At 43.9% G+C, this 27,940-nt stretch overlaps 1 long non-coding RNA gene and 1 pseudogene across 2 annotated transcripts; both read left to right on the forward strand.

Moving 5' to 3' along the window:
* The first annotated feature begins 189 nt into the window (after positions 1–189).
* LOC309664654 lies at positions 190–22,695 on the forward strand. The gene is made up of 3 exons (XR_014265972.1): positions 190–535; positions 1,126–1,243; positions 22,559–22,695. It is a non-coding gene; the product is annotated as an uncharacterized lncRNA (long non-coding RNA).
* LOC309664651 (transcription and mRNA export factor ENY2 pseudogene) lies at positions 18,714–19,168 on the forward strand (annotated as a pseudogene). Its single transcript has one exon. The product of its transcript is annotated as a transcription and mRNA export factor ENY2 pseudogene (transcript).
* Positions 22,696–27,940: the final 5,245 nt, after the last annotated feature.

A 27,940-nucleotide genomic window follows, 5' to 3' on the forward strand; every position in this document is an offset into this window, starting at 1 on the left:
GATTCTTAACCACTGTGCCACCAGGGAAGCCCCCGGTGCTATTACTATCACATTTTCCAGGGGCACAGGGAGGTCAAGTCACTTGCCCAAGGTCACACGGCTCTAAGAGCAGACCTGGGACTTGCGCTCTGGCTTCCTGATGCCCAGAGGAGAACGTCCAGCGCCCAGGTGCAGCCGCAGCTCCCTGACCTAAGGACAGGTTTAGATGTGTGGACCTCTTGCTGGGAGCGTATCAGCAACGGGAACCGAACCTCTTGGGAGTCGGGACTCAGGCGGGTCCACTAACCCTTGCCCCTGCCCAGCCTGAGGGGGTCGGGTGGGGGGCTGCGGCCCCTGGATGCGCCGGTTTGGTCCGCGGCCCCGCCCGCCCGCTGGGCAGGTGCACTTGTAGCTGCGCATGCGCGGCCTGCAGCCTCTGCAGAACCAGGGTGCCGGCCAACCTCTGGGGGTGGGAAGAATCCTGTGATTTACGCTTAGGTCACGTGACGGCGGGGAGCTTGCTTGCGGCTTGGCCGCTGCGCCAGGAGCCCGGCAGGTGGGAGACGGATGCCGAACAGAGAGGGGAGAAGCTAGGGGGTCAGGGAATAGAGAACGGGGGTGGTGGGGGCGGGGAGAGAGGGACAAACAACCCAGAGTAGGCAATGGGGCGGAGCAAGGAGAGACGGAAGAAACCGAGTGCCGCGGCCTCCATCAGCCCTGATAGCGCGGACCAACTGACTTGGGCCCCCCACGTACAGGGGCCTGTTGGAGAGCCCTGGTCCAGAGTCTGGGCCTCTGGGAGGGCCCTGGGTCCAGAGTCTGGGCCTCTTCTCCGACAGTCTCGGGCTTGCACCTGCCTCCCTTCTGCTTTTAAGCTGCATCATCAGCTGCATTTTTCCATGTTCACCCCCACCCCCTCCTCCTGGTCTCTGGGCTTTTAGATTCTGCTGCATTCTTCTAGAAGCAGTTTCTAAAGAATTCAAGATAATGTCAATAAGGTTCTTTACCTAGTACCGGGAACCTATTAAGGACCCAATAAATGTTAGCTATTAATATCGTTAAATTTGGCATAATGAGTCTGAATACATCAGTGCTGAATACAGTTATGGAGCGTTCAGTCGGTTTCCTGTTTTTTTGCTGCTGTAGTTCACGGGCAGAGAATGAAAATGTAATTGTCTCCAGCGCAGCCACCCACTACCGCCCACATCTACAAAGAGCGGCAGGGCCTGGAGTGCTTCAGGTTGGTACATCCTTGCCGGAAAGAGTGAGTTAACAGTTTTTTGTGTTTGAGGTCGGAATACACTATGAAAAAGGCTTTGTTTTCAAAAGCGTAGGCTAGGTTCTCAAACTCAAAGGAGTGTAGGGGCCAGGCAGATGTGAGTAGCACTACAGATGTGGCCAAGGGTGAAGCACGTGCCTTGCGGGGAGTTGGGGGGGCGTGGGGCAGTCCTTACTCAGCTCCAGCCACTGGTTTACGTGCAACGATCAAGGATCTTGATTGTAAACATTTCGGCATCCCCCAGTAAGTCGAAGTGTTGCAATGGATTAAAAAAAAATGTAGGGCTTCCCTGGTGGTGCAGTGGTTGGGAGTCTGCCTGCTGGTGCAGAGGACACAGGTTTGAGCCCTGGTCCGGGAGGATCCCACAGGCCGCAGAGCAGCTGGGCCCGTGCGCCGCAGCTGCTGAGCCTGTGCTCTAGAGCTCGCGAGCCACAACTGCTGAGCCCATGTGCCACAACTATTGAGGCCCGCACTCGTGGAGCCCGTGTTCCATAACAAGAAAGGCCACCTTAATGAGACACCTGTGCACCGTAAGGAGAGGTGGTCCCCGCTCGCTGCAGCTAAAAAGAGAGCCCACATGCAGCAGCGGGAACCCAACGCAGCCAAAAATAAATAAATAAATAAGTTTATTTTTAAAAAAATTTAATAACACCACACTGGCTAAACAAAACACTTCTGAGGGCCACATCCAGTCCCCAGGTTACCTGCATGTAAACTCTGGGGGATTAATACCTCTTCTGGAAGGGGGAGGTTGGATTCCCCCAAGGCACAGGTTCTGAGGAGCACTGACTTCTCTCCCATGCACATAGAGTCCTGGAGCGGTCAGGGCTTTGGACAGGGGTGGTGGTGGTGTGAATGCCTGGGCACCAAGCGTTAGGACCTTCCCCCGTGGCCCTGAGAGCCAGGAATGAGTCCCTCTGCTTAGCCTGGCTCTGGGGCAGCAGATTAGGGCCAACCACTTTTGGATGGACTGGTGAGCACTGTGGTGGCAGCCTCTGAGGACAGCTGTTGTGGACAGCTCAGTTTTGCCTGGACTGTGAAAGTCCCGTAGTCCTGATCCAGCCCAGGAACAAGGAGAGAGCCACACAAAAATACCATCCAAGTGAAGTTTAGCAACCTCAGACAGTGGGGGCTTCAAGTGAGTTTTATTCAATTTAGAGAAATGAAGAAATATGACATTGTTTACACCTTGGCTATCAGAGAACAATTCATGCCTTTTACATGTTAAATTGCCGTGGGATCCCAGAGGAAGAAGTTTTCATTCCAACTGGAGAAATAATTTGGTTTAGATGTGGTTTGTTTTTGGCCAGTGGGGCCAGAAAGCTTCATGGAAGAGGTGGCATTTGAGCTGAGCCTGGAAGCTGAGAAGAGAGAAAAGATCAAATCCAACCAAAGAAAAGAGCATAGGCCCACGGTTCCCAAACTGTGTGCGAGGCACCCTGGGGTGCCACAGCAAATAGGAACACGGTGGAGTATTTTAAATTTTGGAGAGAAACACAATGATGCTTATCATCTGTTGGACACTGTGGAACCTGCTAGCTGGAAGTAGTTCATAGGTTCAACATTAGACTCTGCTACGTTTCTTTCTATGACGTACATGTCTTTGAAACTGAGTTTTCAGCAATCGATGCGGTAGAAGAAAATAACTCATGAAAATCAATGTGGAACAGGAGACTGAGAGTGTTAATGTCTGATGTGGTGGATTCTAAGGTCTGAGAAGGTGCACATATCTTATTAGTAAGGAGTGATGGTTATTTTAGAATTACATGAAAATATTTTCTTTCAGTTTATGGGTACTGTTTTTTCAAATGGCTACTAAGTTGTTAGGATATAACGGAAGTTGTTCGGTCCTGACTACTTCATAAACAGAGCTATCGGGTTTTTCTTTGGGTCTGGGATGCTGTGAAAACATACTGAGACACAAAGGCTGCCACGTTTGGAAACCTCTGGCATAAGCAAAGAGTGAATTCATTAATTCAGCAATACTTATTGAGCACCTACTGTGTGCCAGGCACGGTCCTAGGCATTGCAGATACAGCAATGAACAAAAGAGAAAATTCCCTGTAGATCCAAAACTGACATTCTAGAGGGGGAAACACCATAAATACGTAAATAGTAATTATATAGTATGTTAAAAAGGTGATAAATGCTATGATGATAAAAATAGAGTAGGGTGGTCAGGATTAGGCTTGGGTAGGGGTTGGAGGGAGATAGTTTGCATTGTAAAGGGGATAGGCAGGTTAGACTTCATTGAGAAAATGTTGGGTATGAGTTCAAAGTCAGGAGTCAGATCTGGGCATCCCTGTCAGCACATACAATGTGGGTGACTTCAGGAAGAGTGACTCACGTGACCCAGGGGGTTAGGGATTGGTCATGTAAAGGACACTGGGAAGAACTCCAGTTTAAGGCTGAGTGAACGGAGCAGAGACCAGAAGGAGGCAGAAAGGAAATGGTCAGAGAGGTACAAGGTGAGCCAGGAGTGCAGAAAGACGGCATAGCTAACAACACCTCATGCCCCAGGGCTCTGACTAAAAATAAAAGACATCGGTGGGTCTGGTCGTTGAGAGGTCACTGGTGACCTGGGCAAAAGTCAGAGTGCAGACAGGGAAGGACTGACTGAGAGGAGAGGGGGGCTATCCTCCAAACTTCTTCAAAAAGTATGGACTTCTCTTTCTGCAAGAAAGACAACAAAGAGGAAAAGAAAGGCTGGATGACCCACAGGGGATCAGAATCAAGGGAACTTTTTTGAATAGGGGGGAATCTCTCTCTCGCATTTTTAAATGAAACTTTAAAAAAACACAGAAAAGTAATAAAGCAAATTCCCATATGCTCCTTCCCCAAGAGAAAAGAACAGTTAATGTTTTGCTTCAGGATTTTGTTTTAGAAAAATAGATCTGATTATATCAGGCGGATTCTTTTTCGTCCTGAAACCTCACTAAAATACTAGCAGGGGAATTCTAAAAAAGTTTAAATCCACGAGGACACAAAGAACAGGAAGAGAGGCAATGGGAGATGAAAGATAGTGACAAAACTTTGGAAGATGAACAGCACATGGTTGAGGGTTGATGAGTGAATAGAGAAAAGGAAGTGGAAATATGAACCTCCAGAAGGAGACTAGCCAGTCAACCACGGAACCTTGGAAAAGTTCAGGAATCATTGGTACCAGGTACTTCCAGAGGTGGGAGTGAAAGGATGGGCTGAAAACAAAAGACTGGTAAAGAAAAGGATGAGTCAGACCACCAGATCCCCTCCACCACCCTGCATAGTCAGGTGACTACCCCTCCCCAGCAGAATGGTAAACAATGATGATGGTGACGATGATGGTGACATGGTGATGGAAGCAAGCATATACGGGGCATACTGTGTGTCAAGCACTCTTCCAAGCTCTTCACATATATCAGTTCATTTAACCCTAACAGTCACCTGTGAGGTATTTACTATTATTATCTCCATTTTACACACGCGGAAACTGAGCCATTTGTCCAAGGTCACACAGCCAATAAGTGATAGGGCCAGGATTCAAACCCTGGCATGTGGGAGGTAAGGATAGACAGTAGAAACCAGTGAGTACTCCTGTGGTTTGGACTTCATTTGTCTCTCCATGAAAAGCCATGAGGATGGGGATGGGAGAGGAAGAACATAATTGAGATGAATAAAAATAGCACCACCTCCTCGGCACCCTGTTGTGCCAAATGCTTCATGCACAATATCTCTTTTAATCCCCTCCTCAAATCCTGTGAAGTACGTATGATGATTTATATCCATCTTATAAGATGAGGAAACTGACACGTAATGCATTCTGGGGCACATAGTCAATTTCTGGGCAAACCAGGATTTGAACCTGGTATGTCTGAGCCCAAAGCCTGAACTCTTAACCACAGAGCTCTGTTCATCTCTAGATTTCAGAGCCTTTTTGAGCCAGACATGAAAGTATACACTATGAGTCCATGCATATGAGGTTTCAGGAACAGTCTAATCTATGACAATAGAAATCAGGATAACAACTATCTCTTGGAGGTGGAGAGCAAAGAGGATTGATTGGGAAGAGAGATGTGGGAGGCCCTGGGTCTCTGGAAATATTCTGTGTCTTGGTCTGGGTGGTAGTAACATGGGTACATATTTATGTAAAAACTCACCAAGCTCCTCACTTAATTATGTAGTTTATTGGATGTTACACTTCATGTTTTTAAAAAAGGCTTCCTGGAAGACATGCCATTTGAAGTGAAACTGGAAAGCAGTTTAGACGATTATTATAATCATATATAAAATGCTTACCATATATCAGGCATGCCACTTATTGAGTGCTTATGATATGTTAGACACTGTGCTAAGTGCTATACATATTATTTTATTTAATCTTTACAGTGGTCCTGAGGAGGTAAATATCCTGCCCATTTTACAGATGAGACAACTGAGGTTTCAAGAATGCAGTGACTTGCCTGGATCACACAGGAAGTGGCTTAGCCAGCCCAAGTTTGTCTTGTCAACAAAAATTCAATTAACAATCAAAAAGGAAAAAGAGAATTTTGTTCAAGCCAAACTGAGGGTTGTAACCCAAGAGAGAGACTCTCAGAAGCCCTGAGAACCATTCCACCTGTTAGAAGTCAAAGGCACAGTCATATACATTTTTAAGACAAAGGATCATACATCAAAATGACATACTGACATTTTACATAAAGTTCATCAAAGGCGTGTAGTTCAGGTAAGCACAAACAAAGTGAACAGTGAGTCACCATGACCCCTTACAGAGTTGGGAATGAATGCCAGTCTTCTAAGAAGTTACATTGCTGGCATCAGAAGAAAAGAAAAAAAATGATCTCCACAGTCAAGTAGGCACTTCCATCTTTGAGGAGGTCTGGTTAATGCAAAATGCAGATGCACACTGCACACTAAAGGGGAGGGAGGAGGCCCAAACTGACAGAGAGAGAATTTTAAGTTAAAATTTTCTTGTCCTGCCTTAAAATGTAAATTTTATTTAATCAGCCTGACCCGCAAGTCTAAGCTCTTGGGACCACCTGCTCCCACCTCCCCGGCTCCACGGAGGTGGTGGGACTTGGGTTACAGAGGATGGAGGAGGAGAAACCAGAGATGGCTCTTTTTTTTTTTTTTTTTTTTTTTGACCACCCTGCACCGCATACAGGATCCTAGTTCCCCGACCAGGGACAGAACCGCGCCCCCTGCAGTGGAAGCATGGAGTCTTAACCATTGGGCCGCCAGGGAAGTCCCTGTTTTACTATTCTTAAAGAGAGCCCCCCATATGGTCAAAGCTTCAGGCGCTGGCTCAGAGGGTGTCTGGGAGAACAGTTGCCCCATCATTAGATTGCAGAGTGTCACTTAGCAATACCTTAACCCCCATCCCAGCTCCTGACAAGGTGCCCTGAGGTCCTCCTCATCAGATGCACCCCTCCAGCACCAGTGTCTTGTAAAGCAGACCCTGAAAAGCTCTCAGTAGCCTGAGAAAAGCAGGGGTGCCCGCCCCTCCCAATTCAAATTGAACACAGGCTGTCTTTCTGGCCCCTCCAGCTTCTTGCCTCCTCTCCGTGCCCCTCCTCCTTCCCTCTCCTTTTGTCTACTGTCTTCCCACCTCGCTTTTCCTCACTCACCCCTCTCCCTCACAGCAGCTGCCTTCCCACCTTATTCCACAGAGAGTCAGGGCCAAGAGCCTTCCCCGCCCTGGTACAGACCGAGCAGGACGCTGAGCCTTGGGGGAACCAGGAGTCCAGCACTCAGGGTCCTGCCTTGTTGGGTCCCCAGCCAGTCACTTCTTCCCTCTGGACATCAGTTTCCCCACTTCCCATTTATGCATAACCTGGGTCCCGGGCTCCTTGCCCTGAATCACACCGGCTGTCTCTCCCTCTCTCTGAGTCAGGAAGCAGGTAGACAAGGGGGTCCACCTTGGGGACCTGACTCCCTTCTCTCTACCTGCCCATCCTGGAGGTATCTCAGGTGGCGTCGCTGGGTCAGCAGGGGAGGCAGGCTTTGGTCCTGGGTCTGATTGTGCAGAGGCTCACGGTTCACTGCCCAGACTTGTAGGGCATCCCCACGTGGGGTCCCTTAGTGGGGTCCTCTTAACCCCCAAATCTTTCCCTCCCTCCCTTCCAAGCTGTGACCCTCCCCCAGCTGTTGATAAGCCCCCCTCCTCAAATGCATCACAGCCGTGCCCTGTTTTGAGCAGATGTTTAATATACGAAACAAAAATAGCAGTTATTTTGTTGAATGGATCCCCAACAATCTGAAGCCATCTGTTTGGGACAACCCACCCTGGGGCCTAAAAATGCCTGCCGCCTTCCTTGGCAAAAGCACAACAGCCCAAGAGCAGTTTGAGCATATTTATAAGCAGCTCTCTGCCCTGTTTTGCTGAAAGGCTGCAAACACCCCCTGTGCCCCTAGTCCTCCTGCTGATGGGACCTCATGGAGGAGGAGGGGAAGCAGAAGTTTGCATTCTGCATCCTGGGTTACAGCTTGCTTTTTCTTCCTTGACATTTCCTTTGATGCTTTAAAAAAAAAAAAATCAAAAAAAGCACCACCAAAAAACCTCCTTTACTCTGAAGATGAAATCTCCTGCCGTTGGCATTCTTTCTTTAAAATCCACTTCTCACCACTCCACCACCCCTATTGCTGACCCAACTTTTGAACCTCGTCCTGCTAAAAGAGTGCCCGTCTCCTTCTTTGAAAAGCAAGTTCAAATCCTCTGCCATTGCTATGCCCTTCATCATTCCTAATTCCTGCATTTTCCCCTCTGACTGCTGCAGGGAAATCCTGGAATGATGTAATTGGACTCTAGTGGGGTTGGGTTTTGTGTATTTTTTTCCTTCACTTTTCATCACCCAGGTAATACAGTACGCTTTTATTGTTAAAAGTATCTCAGTAAGGAAATGAATTCTTCATACTAAAACCACCTGGGACACAGTTAAAGTTGTGCTCAGAGGAAAATTGATAGCCTCAGGGTTTCCCTGGTGGTCCAGTGGTTAAGAATCCACCTTCCAATGCAGGGGATGTGGGTTCGATCCCTGGTTGGAGAACTAAGATCCCACATGCCATGGGGCAACTAAGCCCGCGTGCCGCAACTACTGAGCCCACAAGCTCTGGAGCCCGCGCACCACAACTACAGAGCCCACATGCTCTGGAGCTCAGAGCCCACAACTAGAGAGAAGCCCGCATGCCGCAATGAAAGATCCCACGTGCTTCAACTAAGACCCAATGCAGCCAAAAATAAATGTTAATTAATTTTAAAAAAGAAAGAAAATTGATAGCCTTAAATACTTTTATTATTAATATTGGGTTGGCCAAAAAGTTCATTTGGGTTTTTCCGTAAGATGTTATGGAAAAACCCCAACGAACTTTTTGGCCAACCCAAATAAAAGCCCCAAAGCAACTGAATCAAATATTCAACCTAAGAAATTAGAAAAATAGCAATAAAATAAAAGAAGAGGGGAGAATGAGATGAAAGCTGACAGAAATGATATAGGAAAAAATACAAAAAAGATAAATAAAATTTGAAAAGACAAATGAGAAAAATCTTAACTAAAGGCAAGTCAAAGCAAAGACAGAAAGCAAAAATATGCAACTTTATCCAAAGAAGACATACAGGGACTTCCCTGGTGGTCCAGTGGCTAAGTCTCCACGCTCCCAATGCAGGCAGCTGGGGTTTGATCCCTGGTCAGGGAACTAGATCCCACACACTGCAACTAAGAGTTTGCATGCCACAACTAGGGATTCCACATGCTGCAACTAAAAGATCCCGCATGCCGCAACTAAGACCCAGTGCAGCCAAATAAATAAATATTTTGAAAAATTTACAAAAAAAAAAAGACATTCAGATGGCCAAGAGGCACATGAAAAGATGCTCAACATAACTAATTATTAGAGAAATGCAAATGAAAACTACAGGGAGGTATCACCTCACACCTGTCAGAATGGCCACCAGCAAAAAATCTACAAACAATAAATGCTGGAGAGGGTGTGGAGAAAAGGGAACCCTCTTGCACTGTTGGTGGGAATGGAAATTGATACAGCCACTATGGAGAATAGTATGGAGGTTCCTTAAAAAAACAAAAATAGAACTACCATATGACCCAGCAATCCCACCACTGGGCATATACCCAGAGAAAACAATAATTCAAAAAGACACATGCACCCCAATGTTCATTGCAGCACTATTTACAATAGCCAGGTCATGGAAGCAACCTAAATGTCCATCGACAGATGAAGGGGTAAAGAAGATGTGGTACATATATACAATGGAATACTACTCAGCCATGAAAAGGAACAAAACTGGGTCATTTATAGAGAGGTAGATGGACCTAGAGACTGTCATACAGAGTGAAGTAAGTCAGAAAGAGAAAAACAAATATATATTAATGCATGTATGTGGAATCTAGAAAAATGGTACAGATGAACCTGTTTGCAAGGCAGAAATAGAGACACAGACATAGAGAACAGACGTATGGACACCAAGGGGGGAAAGGAGGGGTGGGATGAACTGGGAGATTGGGATTGACATATATACACTACTATGTATAAAGTAGGTAACTAATGAGAACTTGCTGTGTAGCACAGGGAACTCTACTCAATGCTCTGTGGTGACCTAAATGGGAAAGAAATCCAAAAAAGAGGGGAGATATATATATATATATATATATATATATATATATATATATATATATAAAATACACACACACACACACACACATATAGCTGATTCACTTTGCTGTACAGCAGAAACTAACACAACATTGTAAAGCAACTATACCCCAATTTAAAAAAATATGCAACTTTAGGAATGAGAAAGGCAGTATAAACACAAATATGAATGTCATTAAAGTAATGATTTAAAATATTGTGGTAATATGTTGAAATAACCAAAGGAAATATGATTTTTCAGCAAAATATAAACTATCAAAATTGAGCTAGGAAGTAGAAAATTTTAACAGACTGAGAACCATGGAAGAGATTAGAAAGATAAGTAAGGTGATTGCATTCTGATGGAGAAATTTTTCATATATTGAGGTATGGGGACGTCATTTTGGCTTATGCATGCTTCACCCTGAACTTTGTGTGAAGTAAAACAGCTTGACTCAAGGCCTGTCAAACACACACAGTACATCTACTTTAATCGTTAAGGTAAAGAATATCTGTGTGGAAAATGAGAATATGGCATTCATGCTGACACTCCCTTGGAGATAAGTTTCCCTCCCCAGACACCAGGGTCCTGCTGTCTCGCTGTGTACACTAAATCTACCTCTATTCAAACCTTGAAGGAACGTAGTCCCATCAAGGTGATGTGTGTTTTTTGTACTGTAAGGCAGAAAACTATGCTGGAAACCATGCTTCAATGGAGCAGTCCTCAGAGCTACTGAGAGGCTCCTCCTGGGCTTTCATCCTCAGCTTGGTGCGAATCAAACTCTTTCCTGTTCTTTATTATGGGTTGATTATTGATGATTTCTGTCGGCATTGCTTGGCGTAGGCTGCAGGATATCAGAGGAACCCACCTGTGGTCACATGGGGTCTACTTTGGACCAGCTCTCAGTACCAAGCACAAGCCCCTTGAGCTCCAGGCTTCACAGCACCCTTCAGGTGCTTGGGTGAGTTCTTCCTGGTATCTGGACCTCATTCTGGACAGTCCTGAGTTGTTGTTTTTAATTGAAGTAAAATTGATTTACAATATTGTGTTAATTTCAGGCGTACAGCAAAGTGATTCGGTTATACATATATATGTATATATCTATATTCTTTTTAAAAAAATTCTTTTCCATTATAGTTTATTACAAGATATTGAATATAGATTCCTGTGCCATACAGTAGTAGATCCTTGTTGTTTATCTATTTTATGTATGTCAGTGTGCATCTGTTAATCCCATCAGACAGTCCTGAGTTTTATCTGAGCTGTTAAAATTTTAAGACTTGGAGTCTTAAGGGAGTACCAATACACCTCCTGGGTGAAGGGACCTAGGAGGAATTTCCTAGGCAGGGACCTGGGGGGGATTTCCTACACAGGGAAATCCTAGAAGGAACTTTGGAGTGAACTGGGTTGGTTGGCCTTATTTAATTTGGCTTAAATTGGAAAGATCGTGTACATCTGGTCTGAACAAACTATTTGACAACAAAACAAGAAATTGAACCTATTTGTCTCTGAAGAAAAGGGATATTTGCTCCTTGTGGGCACAAGGTGTCCTCAGGCAGCTAAGAACCTAGTGGAAGTATCTGAGGATTAATCCTGGTGATGAGTAGTGGTCCCACAGGGAAACCCATCATAACACTTTAAGTTATTTACGGCTCTCCCAGGGACACACACACAAACTGGTCATTCAGCGCTCAGAGCAGAGCCCCTGCTGTGGATTTAGACTGCCAGCTAGAGAAACTGAGATGCAGAAGAGCAGAACTGACTCAAGGGTGACACCTTGAGGAGCTAAGCTCATAAGCAGCACACCTCTGACCTTAGAAATTGTTCAGACTTTATAAAAAGACAAAACTGAAAGAAAATGGGAAATCGTGCTTCTAAAGCGGAGCAGCTCCCGGACGGGCCGCCACCCACTGGAACCCCGACTGGCTTCATGTACAATACCTATGGAGCCCATACATGCAAGTATTTGGTAAAATGGGAAGATCTAACAAAAGATAACTTACCTCTTTAGTGGTCAAAATGGGGAACATTCGACTTACCAAAATTAGTTTACTTACATGCACAATGGAAAAAAGCTGACTATAAAATTACACAGACAGGATGGGAAGCATATTTCCATTGGTACTTAGAAGCTTCCAAGCGTGGTAATGATACAATGGCATCTTTACAGGAAACTAACCAAAAGTTATTAGAAACTGTTGTTAAATTGGAGAAAAGCTCAGAAGCTACCCTCTCCCCTTCTCCTCCTCCTTCCCCTCCTTCAGCAACTTTCTGAACTTCTGTACCCTGACTTGTCTGCTTTACCTCCTCCTGCACCCTTAAAGGAGAAGCCTACTGGAAGAGGTGAACCTGCACTTATGCATACTCCCTGCACTAGAACTGAACTTAAAATTTTAACTAAGGATTTCCCAGACCCTTTACAAGATCCTTTAGGGTTTGCTGGAGAATTCGATCTGACTGTTAGGACATATGAACCAGGATACTCAGATTTATATCAGCTTGTGCGTTTGCTGGTATCCAAAAGTTAAGCCAGAGAATGGATATAAGAGGCAGAATGGAAGGTGCCTACAGAAGATTTTCACAAGCGTGAGCCTGTAGATCTTCACAGGTGTAGAGAACCTGCTCATAGCTTGTACCAAGGCATTCTCAAAATTTTTCCTAAGAAAATAGGTTGGACAAAGATCCACCAACGTAAACAAAAGCCCGAGAAACTATTTTTGATTATTTTGAGGGGTTTAAGAAAATCTATAAACAGCACTCCGGAATGGCCTCTGAAAGGTTTCAAAATCATCAAAATGATCCAGTTCTAAATTCAATCTTTTAAAAAGGATTAGGTGAAGAATTAGCAAAGCTGGTTAAAAGGCATGAACTGAACAGGGCCACTATGCATACTAACGCGCTGGTCACTATTGCAGACAAGCTCTCTAAAACCTTCCAAAAGAAAGAGAAAGAGCCGCTAAAGGCAAGAATGTACAACTGCAACAGCTTAGTGGCCCTATGATAACACCTTTTTCTAACTCCGGCCAAAAACGAAATGACCGCACTTGTTTTTATTGCAAAAGACCTGGTCATTTCAAACTTGACTGCCATACATTTAAATGGGATTTGGAACACAGCAAAACTAAAAAGAAATAGCGGAGCTCCGAGGATCATGCAAGGGTATTCCCCTTCCTCCTCCTCCTCCTCCTCCTCCTCCTCAGTATGTCAGGGGAAATCGAAACAACAGTTGGAGGGGAAACTTCAAAAGCCCTTGTAGATGCTGGGGCTGCTTTATCAGTTCTTAACCCTACCCTTATTCATTGTCCTCTCCCTCGGAGTAAACAATCAGTTCAAATAGTAGAGGTTTCTAATTTATTTACTCAAGTTTTAAGAGCAGAGCCCATAAGCTTTCAGTTAGGAACTATCACAGGGAAACGTGTTTCTTCTAGTAAAATGTGCCATGATTCATTTGATAGAATGAGACCTTTTAGAAGCCTACAATCCTCCTATAGCCTTTTCACAAAAAAGTGAAATGCTTCTAGACTTTTAAAATTCGGATGCTGATCCAGATCTGTTACTGAAACATTGATGGTTATAAAATCAGTGGCTCAAACAGACCAAGAAAAAAATTGATGACCTGTTATCACAAGTGCCTAAAGAATTATAGTCATCTTCTTCCTCAGATATTAGAAAAATTAAATTGGGGCTTCCCTGGTGGTACAGTGGTTGAGAATCTGCCTGCCAATGCAGGGGACACGGGTTCGAGCCCTGGTCTGGGAAGATCCCACATGCTGCGGAGCAACTGGGCCCGTGAGCCACAACTACTGAGCCTGCACATCTGGAGCCTGTGCTCCGCAACAAGAGAGGCCGGGACAGTGAGAGGCCCGCGCACCGCGATGAGGAGTGGCCCCCGGGCTTCCGTGGTGGCGCAGTGGTTGAGAGTCTGCCTGCTAGTGCAGGGGACGCGGGTTCGAGCCCTGGTCTGGGAGGATCCCACGTGCCGCGGAGCGGCTGGGCCCGTGAGCCACAACTGCTGAGCCTGCGCGTCTGGAGCCTGTGCTCCGCAGCAGGAGAGGCCACGATGGTGAGAGGCCCGCGCATCGCGATGAGGAGTGGCCCCCGCTTGCTGCAACTGGAGAAAGCCCTGGCACGAAAACGAAGACCCAACATAGCAATCAATCAGTCAATTAATCAATCAATCAATAAATAAATCTTTAAAAAAAAAAAAAAAGAGTGGCCCCCGCTCGCCACAACTAGAGAAAGCCCTTGCACAGAAACGAAGACCCAACACAGCCAAAAATAAATAAATAAAATTAAAATAAATAAATAAATAAAATTTAAAAAAAAAAAGAAAAATTAAATTGGCTACTCATGTTAAGGCAACTGTTAATAACTTTAAGCCTCTACCTGATATTCAACAATATCCACTTAAATCAGAGGCATTAAATGGAATTATTTAGGAATTTCTTAAGAAGGGACTTGTAATTCCTTGTACTAGTCCTTGTAACACACCTATCTTACCAGTGAGAGAGCCAAATGGGAAAGGCTGGAGATTTGTTCAAGATCTGAGAGCTAGAAATAATATTGTGATTCCCTGACATCCTGTGGTCCCAAACTCACACACATTGCTCTCAGCCATTCCAGCTGATAGCTATTTTTTAGTAACTGATTTATGCAGTACCTTCTTTAGTATCCCTGTGGGAAAAGATAATATCTTTTTGTCTTCACCTGGGAAGATCATCAATATACTTGGACAGTGATGCCGCAGGGCTATACTGAAAGTCCTACTTACTTTTCTCAAATACTCAAGGCTGATTTAGCTAATGTAGATTTTCCTAATGACGCCACCTTAATTCAATATATAGATGACTTGCTTTTATGTTCCAAAAACTAAATTAGATTCCCAAAAGGGCACCATCTATTTCAACAATTAGCATCAAAGGAATTTAAGGTGTCCAAAGATAAACTCCAATTTTGCTTACCTATTGTAAAACATTTGGGCCACTTAATGTTTAAGGATGAACTATTGATTGAGTCTGAAAGAATTAAAGGAATTCTGGCTTTTTCACTCCCCAAAAGAAACAAACAAACAATAAAAAACAATGGAGAGGATTTCTGGGACTAACTGGATACTGCAGGGATTGGGTACCTAACTTTTCACTTATTACTCAACCTTTATATGCATTGCTTAAGTCTGACCAGCCTGATCTGATTGAATGGATGCCAAAAGGAAAAGCTGTCCTAAGCACCTTAAAGTCCATCTTAACTCTGGCTTTGAGTCTCCCTAGTTATAACTAGCCATTTTTTCCCTTTGTACATGAAGATAAAAGAAGTGCTATAGGTGTATTAACTCAAAAACATGGTGATCAACATTGACCCACTGGACATTACTGTCAGCTATTAGACTCAATAGCAAAAGGACTTCTACCTTATATAAGGGCTCTTTCAGCAACGGGTCTCTTTTGTAAGGCTTTTGAAGAAATAGTAATGGGGTCTCCTTTAACTCTTTATGTCCCATACTCAGTTGAGTCTCTTCTAAACTCTCACCACACTCAGCACTATTCTATAAGCTGACTAGCTTCTTATGAAGCATTGTTGCTCTGTGCACCTAATATTACCTTAGTTCGATGTAATAACCTTAATCCTGCAACTTTGCTTCCAACACTACAGGAAGAAAACAACCACAGATTATTAACAGATTATCTTCTTGCTCCTAGGAATGACTTACAAGAAACTCTTATCGATAACGCTGATTTAATTAGGTTTACAGATTGATGAAATAAGATTCATATTTTAAGACAAGACAAGAAAAATCCAAAGATAAAATTTTCTCTATGCCTGTTTGGGCCTCCTCCCTTCCCTTTAGTGTGCAATGTGCATCTGCATTATACATTAACCAGACCTCCCCAATGGCAGAAATACCTGCTCAACCATAAAGATCAATTTTTTTCTTCTTCTTCTGGCACCAGCTATGTAGAAGATAACATTCCTTGCTCAATCCTGTAAGGAGTCCCAACAACCCACCACTCACCTAGTACATGCAGATCTGGACTATGTATCTTTGGTGAACTTTATGTAAAATGCCAATATGTCATTCTGATATATGGTCCTTTATCTCAAAAATGTATATTACTGTTCTCTCAACTTCTTGTGGGTGGAATAGTTCTCAGAGACTGTCTCTGAGAGACTGTCTCCTGGGTTATAATCCTCAGGTTGGCTTTAATAAAATTCTCTATTTCTTTCTTAGATTGACCATTGATTAATTTTTCATCAACAAGATGAATCCTACTTAAAGGAAGAGCAGAGACATTACTGAGCTGGATATGCAGTAATGGTCACAGTAGACATAATTGAAAGCTCTTATTTACCAGAAACAAAGTCAGCACAACAACCAAATTAGTTACTTTAACCTGAGCTTGTCAACTATATAGAGACCAGATAGCAAATATTTATACTGATAGTCATTACGCCTTTGGAGTGGCACATAAATTTGAAATGCTATGGAAACAATGAGGGGGTTTAACCTTTTTGGGACAGCCTACCAAAAATGGAAAAGAGGTTGCAGAGTTATTAAATGCTATACAACTACCAGTATAGTTGGCAATTATTTAAAATGCCAGGGCATTCAAAATCTGACACTATGGAAGCTAAAGGGAATCAGTTTGTTGATGCTGCAGCCAACAGACAACATTAAAAACTCATCCTGTTCAGCCTCAAGAATGTCCACTGCTCTCTGTTAACCCTGCTAACCCAGTAAAAGATTTCCTTCTACAGGCTCAAGAAATTGCCACTAAAGAAGAGAAACAGATATGGCAACAAAAAGGGGGAATTTATGACCCTGTCACACAAAAAAATCTATAGTGCCTGTTGGAGCACAATTGCCATTACTCCAGAATGTACATTATTTAACTCATTGGATACCTGAGAAGATGGTCTTATGGAGAGAACAATATTTTTGGAAATTTTCTCCCATGGTGGCTCATAAAGTATATACTCACTCTACTACATGCCCTAAATACAATTCTGAAAAACCACTTCATGGGCCACAAGGCCACTTGCCCCTTCTTAAGGGACCCTTTGAGGTATGACAATTGGACTTCGCCCAAATGTCACTGTCTCAAGGATATACATATGTCTTCGTAATGATCTGCATGTTTTTACACTAGGTTGAAGCTTTTCCCTGCAGGAGAGCAATGGCTTTAACAGTGGGTAAATTGTTATTGGAAAGGATAATTCCTGTTTGGGGAATTCCTTCCAAGTTACATAGTGACCGGGGAACTCACTTTACCAGACAAATAATTAAATCTATTTGTAACATTTGGCCAATAATGCAGCATTTTCACTGCACTTATCGTCCCCAATCTTCAGGACTGGTAGAAAGAAATAACAGCACTATCAAAACTCAGTTGGCGGGCTTCCCTGATGGCACAGTGGTTAAGAATCTGCCTGCCAATGCAGGGGACACGGGTTCGAGCCCTGGTCTGGGAAGATCCCACATGCCGTGGAGCAGCTGGGCCCGTGAGCCACAACTACTGAGCCTGCGCGTCTGGAGCCTGTGCTCCGCAACGGGAGAGGCCGCAATAGTGAGAGGCCAGCACACCGCGATGAAGAGTGGCCCCTGCTTGCCGCAACTAGAGAAAGCCCTCGCACAGAAACGAAGACCCAACACAGCCAAAAATAAATAAATTAATTAATTAATTTAAAAAAAAAACTCAATTGGCAAAACTTTCAGAAGCATTTAATCTCTCATGGCCAAAAGCTCTTCTGCTAGTGCTTCTCAACCTTAGATCTTCACCTCTTGGTAAACATCAGCTGTTTTCTTTTGAAATAATAGCAGGATGGCTTATGTGACTGCATGAGGGAATATATGAACCAACCTTACTCAAGGGAGGTATATTACATTGTTGTCAGGGTCTTATTAAGGCACTTAAAGGAAATGAAAAGTTGGTAGGTAATTTCTTTCACAGTGAGTTCTCAGGAGTCAAAGACCTTAAGGATCATGAATTATAACCTGGAGATTTTGTCTATTGGAAAAGACATCAAATAAAAGATTCTTTGCAGCCATGTTGGAAAGGACCTTATCTGGTATTATTAACTAATCCATGCGCTGCCAAACTAAAAGGCATAGACTCGTGGATTCACATCTCTCATTTAAAGAAGTCCCCTCTCCAGTGGTTAAGAATCACCTGCCAATGCAGGGGACACGGGTTGGATCCTTGGTCCAGGAAGATCCCACATGCCGTGGAGCAACTAAGCCCGTGCGCCACAACTACTGAGCCCATGTGCCACAACTACTGAAGCCCACGCGCTTAGAGCCCGTGCTCCACAACAAGAGAAGCCACCGCAATGAGAAGCCTGTGCACCTCAACGAAGATTAGCCCCGGCTCGCCGCAACTAGAGAAAGCCCACATGCAGCAATGAAGACCCAACGCAGCCAAAGGTGAAATAAATAAATAAATATATATATTTAAAAAATAAAAATAAAAAAGCTCCCTCCACCTGCATGGACTTCAACCCCTGTTTCTGACACCCAGCTTCAACGGACAAGCACCACCAAGCAAAGACGAGAAGAAAATGACAGCAGGAGCAGACAGCTAACCCGAGAGTCTGGACCAGGCCTGTAACCCCCAACCTTGTCAATACTTTTGGACTTAAAAAAAAATTTTTTTTGTTTATGCGTACATTACCTATACTCTTGACCTCATTCCAGCCACAGTCAACAAGCCCTTTCCCCTTTCCCCCATATTTTCTTTAATCTTAAAGCTTCTCCTGGGGTCTAGGTCCGGGCAGCCGAAGAATGTTGTAGGTAACGGTCATCAGCACAAGGGTCATTTCGTCGCTGGGAAGGGACGGCCCTTTCCCGCGGCGATGGTGGTTAGCAAGATGAACAAAGATGCGCAGATGAGAGCAGCAATTAACCAGAAGTTGATAGAAACTGGAGAAAGAGAACTCCTTTAAGAGTTGCTGAGAGCTAAATTAATTGGATGTGGCTGGAAGATCAGTTGAAGGCACACTGTAAAGAGGTAATTAAAGAAAAAGTACTAGAACACGTTACTGTTGATGACTTGGTGGCTGAAATCACACCAAAAGGCAGAGCCCTGGTACCTGACAGTGTAAAGAAGGAGCTCCTACAAAGAATAAGAACATTCCTTGCTCGGCATGCCAGCCTTTAAGATTGAATTAGATTGTGTTGTTTTGTGGTTTTATTTCTGAAAGTAAAACTTGCCATAAATTAGGAATCGATTTCCCAAAATGAAATCCTTGTTTGTATGATGGTATACAGTTTTCAGTAATGATGTATACAGTTGGATTGATTTTTTTCCCTAAATGTGTTATTTTAACAAATATCTCATGAATGAAAAAAAAAAGCTTCTCCTAATTTCTCTGTTGTCTTGCATCTGTATAGTTCACTGTCATCCTTGGAAAGCCAATGTTATTGTACAAATGTCACAGTCTCTTGCGTCCTCTGGAAATTTTTCCAAATGCTGGATATGTCACCATTCCCCTACTGGGTCCTTTGTAAAATATAATGACCCCATAGTTGTGCCCATAACCAATTTTACCACTATGCTTAACTTTACTGTGACTCATAGAAAAGAACTCTCAGATCACTTACCACGTTCATATCTTTACCCAGTCTTCTCCTGTCCCTTGCTTCTTCCTGACCCCACTAGAAACAATCCCAAAGGACACTGGGGGGCCCACATGTAACCAATCTGATGCTTATGGCCATGATATTAGTCAAAATGTCTTCACAAAACATTACAATTTGCAAGGTCAGTGCCACTTATTTCTCTTCCCCATCCTCTACACTGTACTTACTGACAACCTGTTATAATAAGGCTGATAGCAAATATAATTCTCCTTTATGCAATGGGATTAGAACTTGACATACTTGGATTAACGGAGGGCTCACTCCTCTTCCTACTTGTAAGGTCAATTTGACTGATTGGAAACTTCCATATACTAACCCATGGTTAGAAAATTTTGGTTACATACCTTCCAAAAAAAGACTCAACACCTGGAGTACTATGTACCTCTAAAGGATTTATATTTGTTTGTGGGTGTGATAACCGGCCCTGGGCACATGAATGTTTAGACAGTTGGAGAATGGGAGGAACCTGCCTGCTGGGATATCTGACCACTCTATTTACTATCTTGAAATTACTCACTGGCTCAAACTCTAGCCCTGATGATCATAGCAAAAAACAAAAACCAAACAAACCATAAAACCCTCTCATTAGTTGAAGACTACCCAGGTGAGTAGCCCTCTGAATATGAAGGTAACAGCTGTGGCCATTCTCAGGGACGTGACCCCCTGCAGGATCCAGAAACCAATATAACCACCTCCTCAGGGTTTGGGGCTCTTGGCTAGGAGTTGGTACCACTGACCTAGAAGTGATGATGAGAAATCTTACCCAAACCATCAGCAGGATTGCCAGAGCCTCTGCAAGAGCTATTAGGGACCAACAAAGATCTCTAGACTCTTGCTTACGTGGTCCTTGACAAATGTAGTGCTTTAGATTATCTCCTTGCTGCCCAAGGAGGTGTCTGTGCTGTTGTTAATACTGCTTGGTGTACTTGGATCAATACCTTCTCTCAAGTAGAGCTTGAAATTAGTAAACTGTAACCTTGCAAAAATCCTTAAAGGGCCCTCTAAATCTGTGCCCAGAGATCCTTTTTTTTTTTTTTTTTAATTTGTTTTAATTTATTTTTGGCTGCGTTGGGTCTTCGTTGCTGCGTGTGGGTTTTCTCTAGTTGCGGCGAGCAGGGACTTCTCATTGCAGTGGCTTCTCTTGCTGCGGAGCCCGGGCTCTAGGTGCGCGGGCTTCAGTAGTTGTGGCTTGCGGGCTCGGTAGTTGTGGCACTTGGGCCTAGCTGCTCCGCGGCATGTGGGATCCCCCCGGACCAGGGCTTGAACCTGTGTCCCCTGCACTGGCAGGCAGACTCCCAACCACTGTACCACCAGGGAAGCCCGTGCCCAGAGTTCTTAATTTTAGTTTTTGTACTGTTTTTAGCTGGCTTCCCTCAGAAATAGGCAGTTTTTTTCACTCTGCTTTCCAGACAATTGTCATTGTCATAGTATGTATTATTAGTCTTTTTCTGGCTATCAAACTACTCATGACATGTATCTGCTTGCTTTAAGTCTACTGCTAATAGCACAGGTAAAATGCTTATGTGACAATTTGATATAACTGATAATACGTATAACCTGTGTCTCCCAATCAGCATATATCTCTCTGCCTTTTCACTATCTTATTAACCACCACAGTGTAGATAACTAGGCAAATCTATATACATTAAAAAAAAAAAGAGGCCTAGCACCGAGGGACATGAGGGATCCAGAGCAGGCAGCAAATCACCTGGAATCAAGGGACACATATTTTGATCATTAATGCTTTCTATCAAAAGATTTGTGATCAAAATGGGAAATGATGGGGAAATTTTTCACATATTGAGGTATAGGGAAGTCATTTTGGCTTATACATGGTTCACCCTGAACTTTGTGTGAACTAAAACAGCTTGACTCATGGCCTGTCAAACGCAAACAGCACATCTACTTCAACAATTAAGGCAAAGAATGTCCCTTTCAAAGATAAGGATAAATAACTCCCTTCCTATGGCATGCATGTTAACATTCCCTTGAAGATAAAGTTCCCTTCCCAGACATCAGGGTCCTACTGTCTCACTGTATGCATACTAAATCTTTCTCTTTTGAAAACTTGAAGGAATGTCCTGTCAATTTGATGTATGTTCTTTTTTTCTGGTGAAGCAGGAGACTGCTGAAAACCATGCTTCGATGGAGCAGTCCTCAGAGCCACTGAGAGGCTCCTCCTGGGTTATTTGTCCTCAGCTTGGCTCGACTCAAACTCTTTTCTTTATTATTGATTATTTCCACTGACAATTCCAAAAGACTCCAGGTCAGTAGAGGACAAACTAACATTAGTGCCTCCTAAGAAGATGCAGTGGGAAATAGACAACATCAGCTATGTAGTGTTATAGCCCAAAATGTTCAACCTAAATCCAGTCATGAAGAAACAGACAGACAAATCGAGATGGTGGGACATTCTGCAAGAAAATTGACCTGGACTCTTAAAAAAAAAATCAAAGTCATGAAAGGGAAAAATAAAAGGCAAAACTGTTCTAGGCTAAAAGATATGACAACCAAATGCACTGGGGGGTCTTTGATTAGATCCTGGAGTTTTAAAAAAGCCAGTTAAAAGAATACTGTTTGGACAGTTACAGAAATCTGAATATAGGAAGTGTACTAGATAATATTATTATATCTAGTTCCTGTTGGGTGGGAAAATGGAATTTTCTTGGTTAGGATAATGGAATTTTGTTTATGTAGGGAAATGTCCTAAATCTTAGGAGATACTTTTTAAAAAAATGTAGTTAGGAATGAAGTGTTTGATGTTTGCTTTTCACCTTTCACATAGTTGAGCAAAAAATTTTTAAGTGTGTGTGTGTATGTGTGTGTTTGATCCAGAGAATCAGGGCCACTATGAATGGTATAGAATAAGGGGTTGGTAATAGGGACTAGATCTCATGCAGTTGTGGGTGCTGGTGGAACAGACTGTGCAAGCCCTCTATACCTGCCAGTAGTTGGAAAGGAGAGATGGACGTGAAGTTGGGGAGAACAAGAACAAACTGGAGCTCACATCTGTCTCTCACCCTCTCCAATTTCAATGACACAGGTGACCTGCAGGAGAACTGGTGTCCTTACCACAGAGCTGTACACATACTTGGCCTGGGACTCAGAGAAACAAAAGGAGGCGACCTAGCAGGAACCAGGGAGGCTACGGGTCCGGGTGTTGCCCCCAAACCAACAAGGCAAGTTAACAGGTCAGTGACAACCACATGCCAGCTACAGCAGAGCCTGAGGCCTTTCATCAAAGTGCAAAGCATAAAAAAATGCCTGCTCCCTCCAAATCTTGAGCGAATTAACTTTATTGCCAACCTAACTTGGAACCACTCAGGGGAGAGAATTCTAGGAAACTTGGTTCCAGCTAAGTTAAGATGACACATTACCAAGTAGAGCGTGTGTGTGTTTGTGTGTGTGTGTGTGTGTGTGTGTGTGCGTGAGAGAGAGAGAGAGAGAGAGAGGGAGAAAACATGTGATAAAGTATTAACAATTGGTGAATCTAGGTAAAGAGTGCTGAAGTTTTTTTGTAGATTTGAAATTTTAAATAAAAAATTGGAAGTGGAAAAAGGCACCAGGCCCAGATGGTTTCACAGCTGAGTTTTATCATAGGAAAATGTAGAAAACTCCCAATCCATTTTACTGGCATATCTTTAGTACTAAAACATAATTTTTTTTTTTAAAAAGGAAAACTATAGACCATTTTCACTTTTGGGTCTCCCCCTGACCCCCAGGAATAAGAGATTTTGTCACTAGGAATACAGTCAACTTAATTCATTACATAAACACATTAAAGGAGAAAAAACATGGATAATTTTTAACCAGAAAAAATATTATTTAAGCATTGAGTGAGTGCCTATACCACGCTATACACATTAGGAAAGCTATAATGGTTTGTACAATAGAGCTTTTGCCCTTCAGAAACTCACAGGTTTCTTGTAATTGAGTGTTCAACCAATCAGAGGATGTAGAGGCTGAAATTGGGTGCTAAAGTGAAAACAGTTACATTCCAAATGGTGTGGCCTGATGAGGGCAAACGAGAACTCAGGGCTGAGACACTTGAGCTTAGAAATGAAATTTGAGCTCCTAGGCCTTTACAGACAGGAAAACTGAGGCCCAGAGAGGAGAAGAGACTTATTCAAGATCATAGATTGCCCATCCAGCCAGGTCAGCATCTACTTTAATTCCACAGATCCAAAAAGCAAAGGTCTAGCAGAGACTATTTTCTAAAACCAGGCTGACCTCACCAACTGCAGGCAGCCAGCAAGAACAGCAGGGCCCTGAGGGCCGGGACGAGGGTGATGGCATCTGTATTTTTCCTTTTGCGCCAGGCTCCAACATGGCTCAGCACGGCACTGTTACGAATCCTGGTTTTGTTTAAAATTTTGATATTTTGCTCACTATGGAATTTTTGGCCCTAATTTTGATTTTTAAAATATATTGCATTGAACTATTATTTGTCTTGATGACTGAGGTTTTGGCACCCACCTCTTATACTGTGCACCCTTGACTCATACCTCATTTGCCTCCTGTTCCCATCACCTTATACTCCTAAAACTGGGAATCTTCAACCTCATCCTCATTTCCAACCCCCCCCAACCCAGCACTGGCATCTCACCAGGGGACCTCACCTCTTCTGTAAGACCACAGATAAGAACACCCTCCCTCCCTCCCTCCCTCTCTCCCTTCCTTCCTTCCTTCCTTCTTTCCTTCCTCTCTCCCTCCCTCTTCTTTCCTCCCTCCCTCCCTCCTTTCCTCTTCCTTCCTTCCTCCCTTCCTTCCTCCTTCCCTCCCTTCCTTCCTTCCTTCTTAGCTCCTTTATGCCAGGTGCTAAGTTGACAGGGAGTGTCTTTGCTCTTAGGCAGTTGTCAGGTAAGGAGGCATCCAGAAAATACAATAAAGTGTTACAAGAGCTTTAAATGGCCAAGAGAAGAAGGATTGCGTCAGGGCTCATGGGAGGAAAAGAATCTGGACGGTTCTGTGCCAGTTCCCATCCATACCTGCTGCCTCATCTGTGTCTGAACCACAAATAACAAGTTATCAAGTGCTACGTGCCCAGCAATATTTTACAAGCATTGGTTCATTGGATCAATAGACACCCCTGTGATAGAGGTGCCACTTTTACCTTCATGTCCAAATGAGGAAACTGAGGCTCAGAGAGGTAAAGTCATTTGCTCAAAGTCCCACAGCTGGTAAGTGGCAGGGCAATGATTCAATTTGAGGTCTGCCTGACTCATCGCCCATTCTTGTAATCATTGGGCCATATTTGTTTATTCAACAAATATTTTTGCATTCTGACTATGTGACAGGACCTGTTTTAGGTGCCAAAAATATGGCAGTGAAGAAAATTATTAAAAATCCCCTCCCCGGGATTTCCCTGGTGGTCCAGCGGTTAAGACTCCACTCCCAGTGCAGGGATCCTGGGTTCGATCCCTGGTCGGGGAACTAGATCCTGCAAGCCGCAACTAAGACCCAGCACAGGCAAATAGATAAATAAATAAATAAATATTTTTAAAAATCCCCTTCCCCTTGCAACACTCACTCTGGGAAGAGGACAAGTAATAAATACATAATTAAACAAACAAGATAACTTCAGGTACTGAGAAGTGTTATGAAAAAAAACTAAGGCAGGGTAGTGGGAGAGAGAATCTGGGTGGTCAGGAAGCCTCTCCAAAGAAAGGCCATTTGAGATGAGACCTGAATGCTAAGGAGTCTACCAGGTGGATATTGGGAAAAGAGTGTTCCAGATGGAAGGAACAGGGAATGCAAAGGCCCTGGGGTAGGAGTGATCTGGGCACATTTATGGAACAGACAGATTGGTGTGGCTGGAAAGCAGTGAACAAGGAAGAGAGAGGGAGGTGATAGTCACATAGGGCTTAGTAGGCCAGGCTAAGGAGCCTGAATTTTATTCAGAGAGCAATGGAAAGCCATCGGAGGGATTTAAGCAGGAAGGTGATGGGATGTACTTCATGTTTTTAAAAGATCAATCTGGGACTTCCCTGGTGGCAAAGTGGTTAAGAATCCGCCTGCCAATGCGAGGGGACAGGAGTTCGAGCCCTGGTCCGGGAAGATCCCACATGCCGCGGAGCAGCTAAGCCCGTGCGCCACAACTACTGAGCCCGCGTGCCACAACTACTGAAGCCCACGCGCCGAGAGCCTGTGCTCTGCCACAAGAGGAGCCACCGCAATGAGAAGTCCGCGCACCACAACGAAGAGTAGACCCCGCTTGCCGCAACTAGAGAAAGCCTGCAGGCAGCAACGAAGACCCAACGCAGCCAAAAATATAAATAAATAAATAAATTTATTTTTTTAAAAAGTAAATAAAAGATCAGTCTAGTCTATGGTTTCTCAACCTTGGCACTACTGACATTTTGGGCCCAATAATCCCTTTGTTGTAGGGGGCTGTCTTGTGGATTGCAGGATTTCATCAGCATCCCTGGCCTCTATTACTAGATGCCAGTAGCACACTCCCAGCTGTGACAACCCAAAGTGTCTCCAGAAGAAGTCAAATGTCCCCTGGAGGGCAAAAATCCCTCCTAATTGAGAAAGACTGCTCTAGACATAAGAGCAAAGAAGGGTTAGGATATGTTGCAGATTGAAAGAGTCTGCAGAGATGTGACAGCTACATGCAGTACCTGGTCTAGGACCAGATTCTGTGCTGGAGAGGGACCAATGCTCTGCAAGGTGCTATTGGGTCAATTAATAAAACAAGAGTGTGAATGGTAGGTTAAAGGAAAGTATTGAATCAATATTAATTCTATCTAAGTTGAAAACTGAACTGTAGTTATGTAAGGGACTATCCCTCTGCTTAGGAAATACACACTGAAATGTTTAAGGGTAAAGAACCATGATGTATAAAATCTACACTCAAATGATTCAGAAGAAATTATATACACACATACATATACATGTGTAAATGTTTTACATATATACACATACATGTGCATGTGCGTGTGTGCGTGTCTAAAATCCCATACTATGTGTATATATCTATATATTCTTATTATATATGTGTATATAGATAGATTCCTATGATATGAAATATAGTTTAATCTGTGTAAAGGATATACGGGTGTCCTCTTTGTACTATTTTTATTCTTGCAAACTTTCTGTACGTTTGAAATTATTTCCAAATAAAAAGTTTCAAAAATTGTTCATAAACACGATGGAATACTGCCCACCATAGAAAGGAAACATGTAGATACACACAAGACCTCGGAGTGTGTGCTGAGTGTGCTAGGCGGGATGCAAGAGTGCACATTATATGACAACTCCATTTCTTTGCAGCTTAACAACGGGCCACAAGGATCTTTGGTGACAGAGATTAGAATAATGCTTACCTTTGGGGGGAGGGGGAACTAGGTGGGTTTCTGGGGCTGGAAATGTTCTGTATCTTGATCTGGGTGGGTGTTATGTGGGTGACTACATATATAAAAAGTATCAAGCTATACATTTAAGATTGTGCAATTTACTGTATATAACTTTTACTTAAATAAATATATAAATACTAATAATAAAAGATCACTCTAGCTCCTGTGTAGAGACTACCATAGTGGTCCAGACAGCAGAGAAACTATTTGGGAGGCTGTGTCAAAGACAGGAGTGACAGGAAGGGAGGATCAGCCTGGGGGAGCCACAGGTGGATTGAAATGAGAGAAAGAGGGGTCTTGAGGGTGAGCTCTGGTGAGCCGACTGGGCGGTGGCACCAGTGACAGAGATGAGAGGTCTGGGAGAGGAGCAGGACCGCTGGAGCACTGCCCAGTCCGCATTTCCTGGGGTCCTGCAGAAGTTGGATTTCCCTTCACAGCGGCATCCTGGTCACCACCAGGGGGCAATGGGTTCCTTTGTGACCGGCACGGCGGCCTGAATCCTGGAGGAGAACTGTCTGCCCCTGGGAGCAGCTGTGGAGCATGGTGCCCGGATGGCCTCCAAGCCACCAGGACACTGTGCCCCTTGCAAAAGAATCTTGAAGGATGGGGAGGGAAGGAAATTAAATCCTAAAACCCTAGAATCTGAAAACTGTGACTCCAGCCCTTCCATGGTCCTCATGTATGCTCCCAGTGGAGCCAGGCTCCTTAAGACAGTCACAGGGTCTTGCTGCCGGTGCTGCCCCTCCAAGTCGCCTGCCTCAACTCAACCCCAGCCCCACCTCGGGGAAGAGAGGGGCTTCCTGCAGTGCACCCTCTCCCACACATGCTGTTTCTGCACCCTCTCTCCTCTGGGCATCCTACACATCCCTCAGGGATCACTTCCTCCAGGACTCTTTTCTGACCCCAAATCTGGGTTTGGCTTGCCCCCTCTACTTCTCCCATCATACCCCTTTCTCCCTAGATTTTATTAGTTAATCTACCTGTCTGACTGCTCAGCTCATCTGTGGCTCGAAAGCAGGGCAGGCCCTGGAACGGGCTTCCAGAGTATACGTTGGATGAATGAAAGA

Source organism: Balaenoptera physalus, assembly GCF_965194825.1.
Source record: "Balaenoptera physalus genome assembly, chromosome: 7".
Taxonomy (NCBI): domain Eukaryota; kingdom Metazoa; phylum Chordata; class Mammalia; order Artiodactyla; family Balaenopteridae; genus Balaenoptera; species Balaenoptera physalus.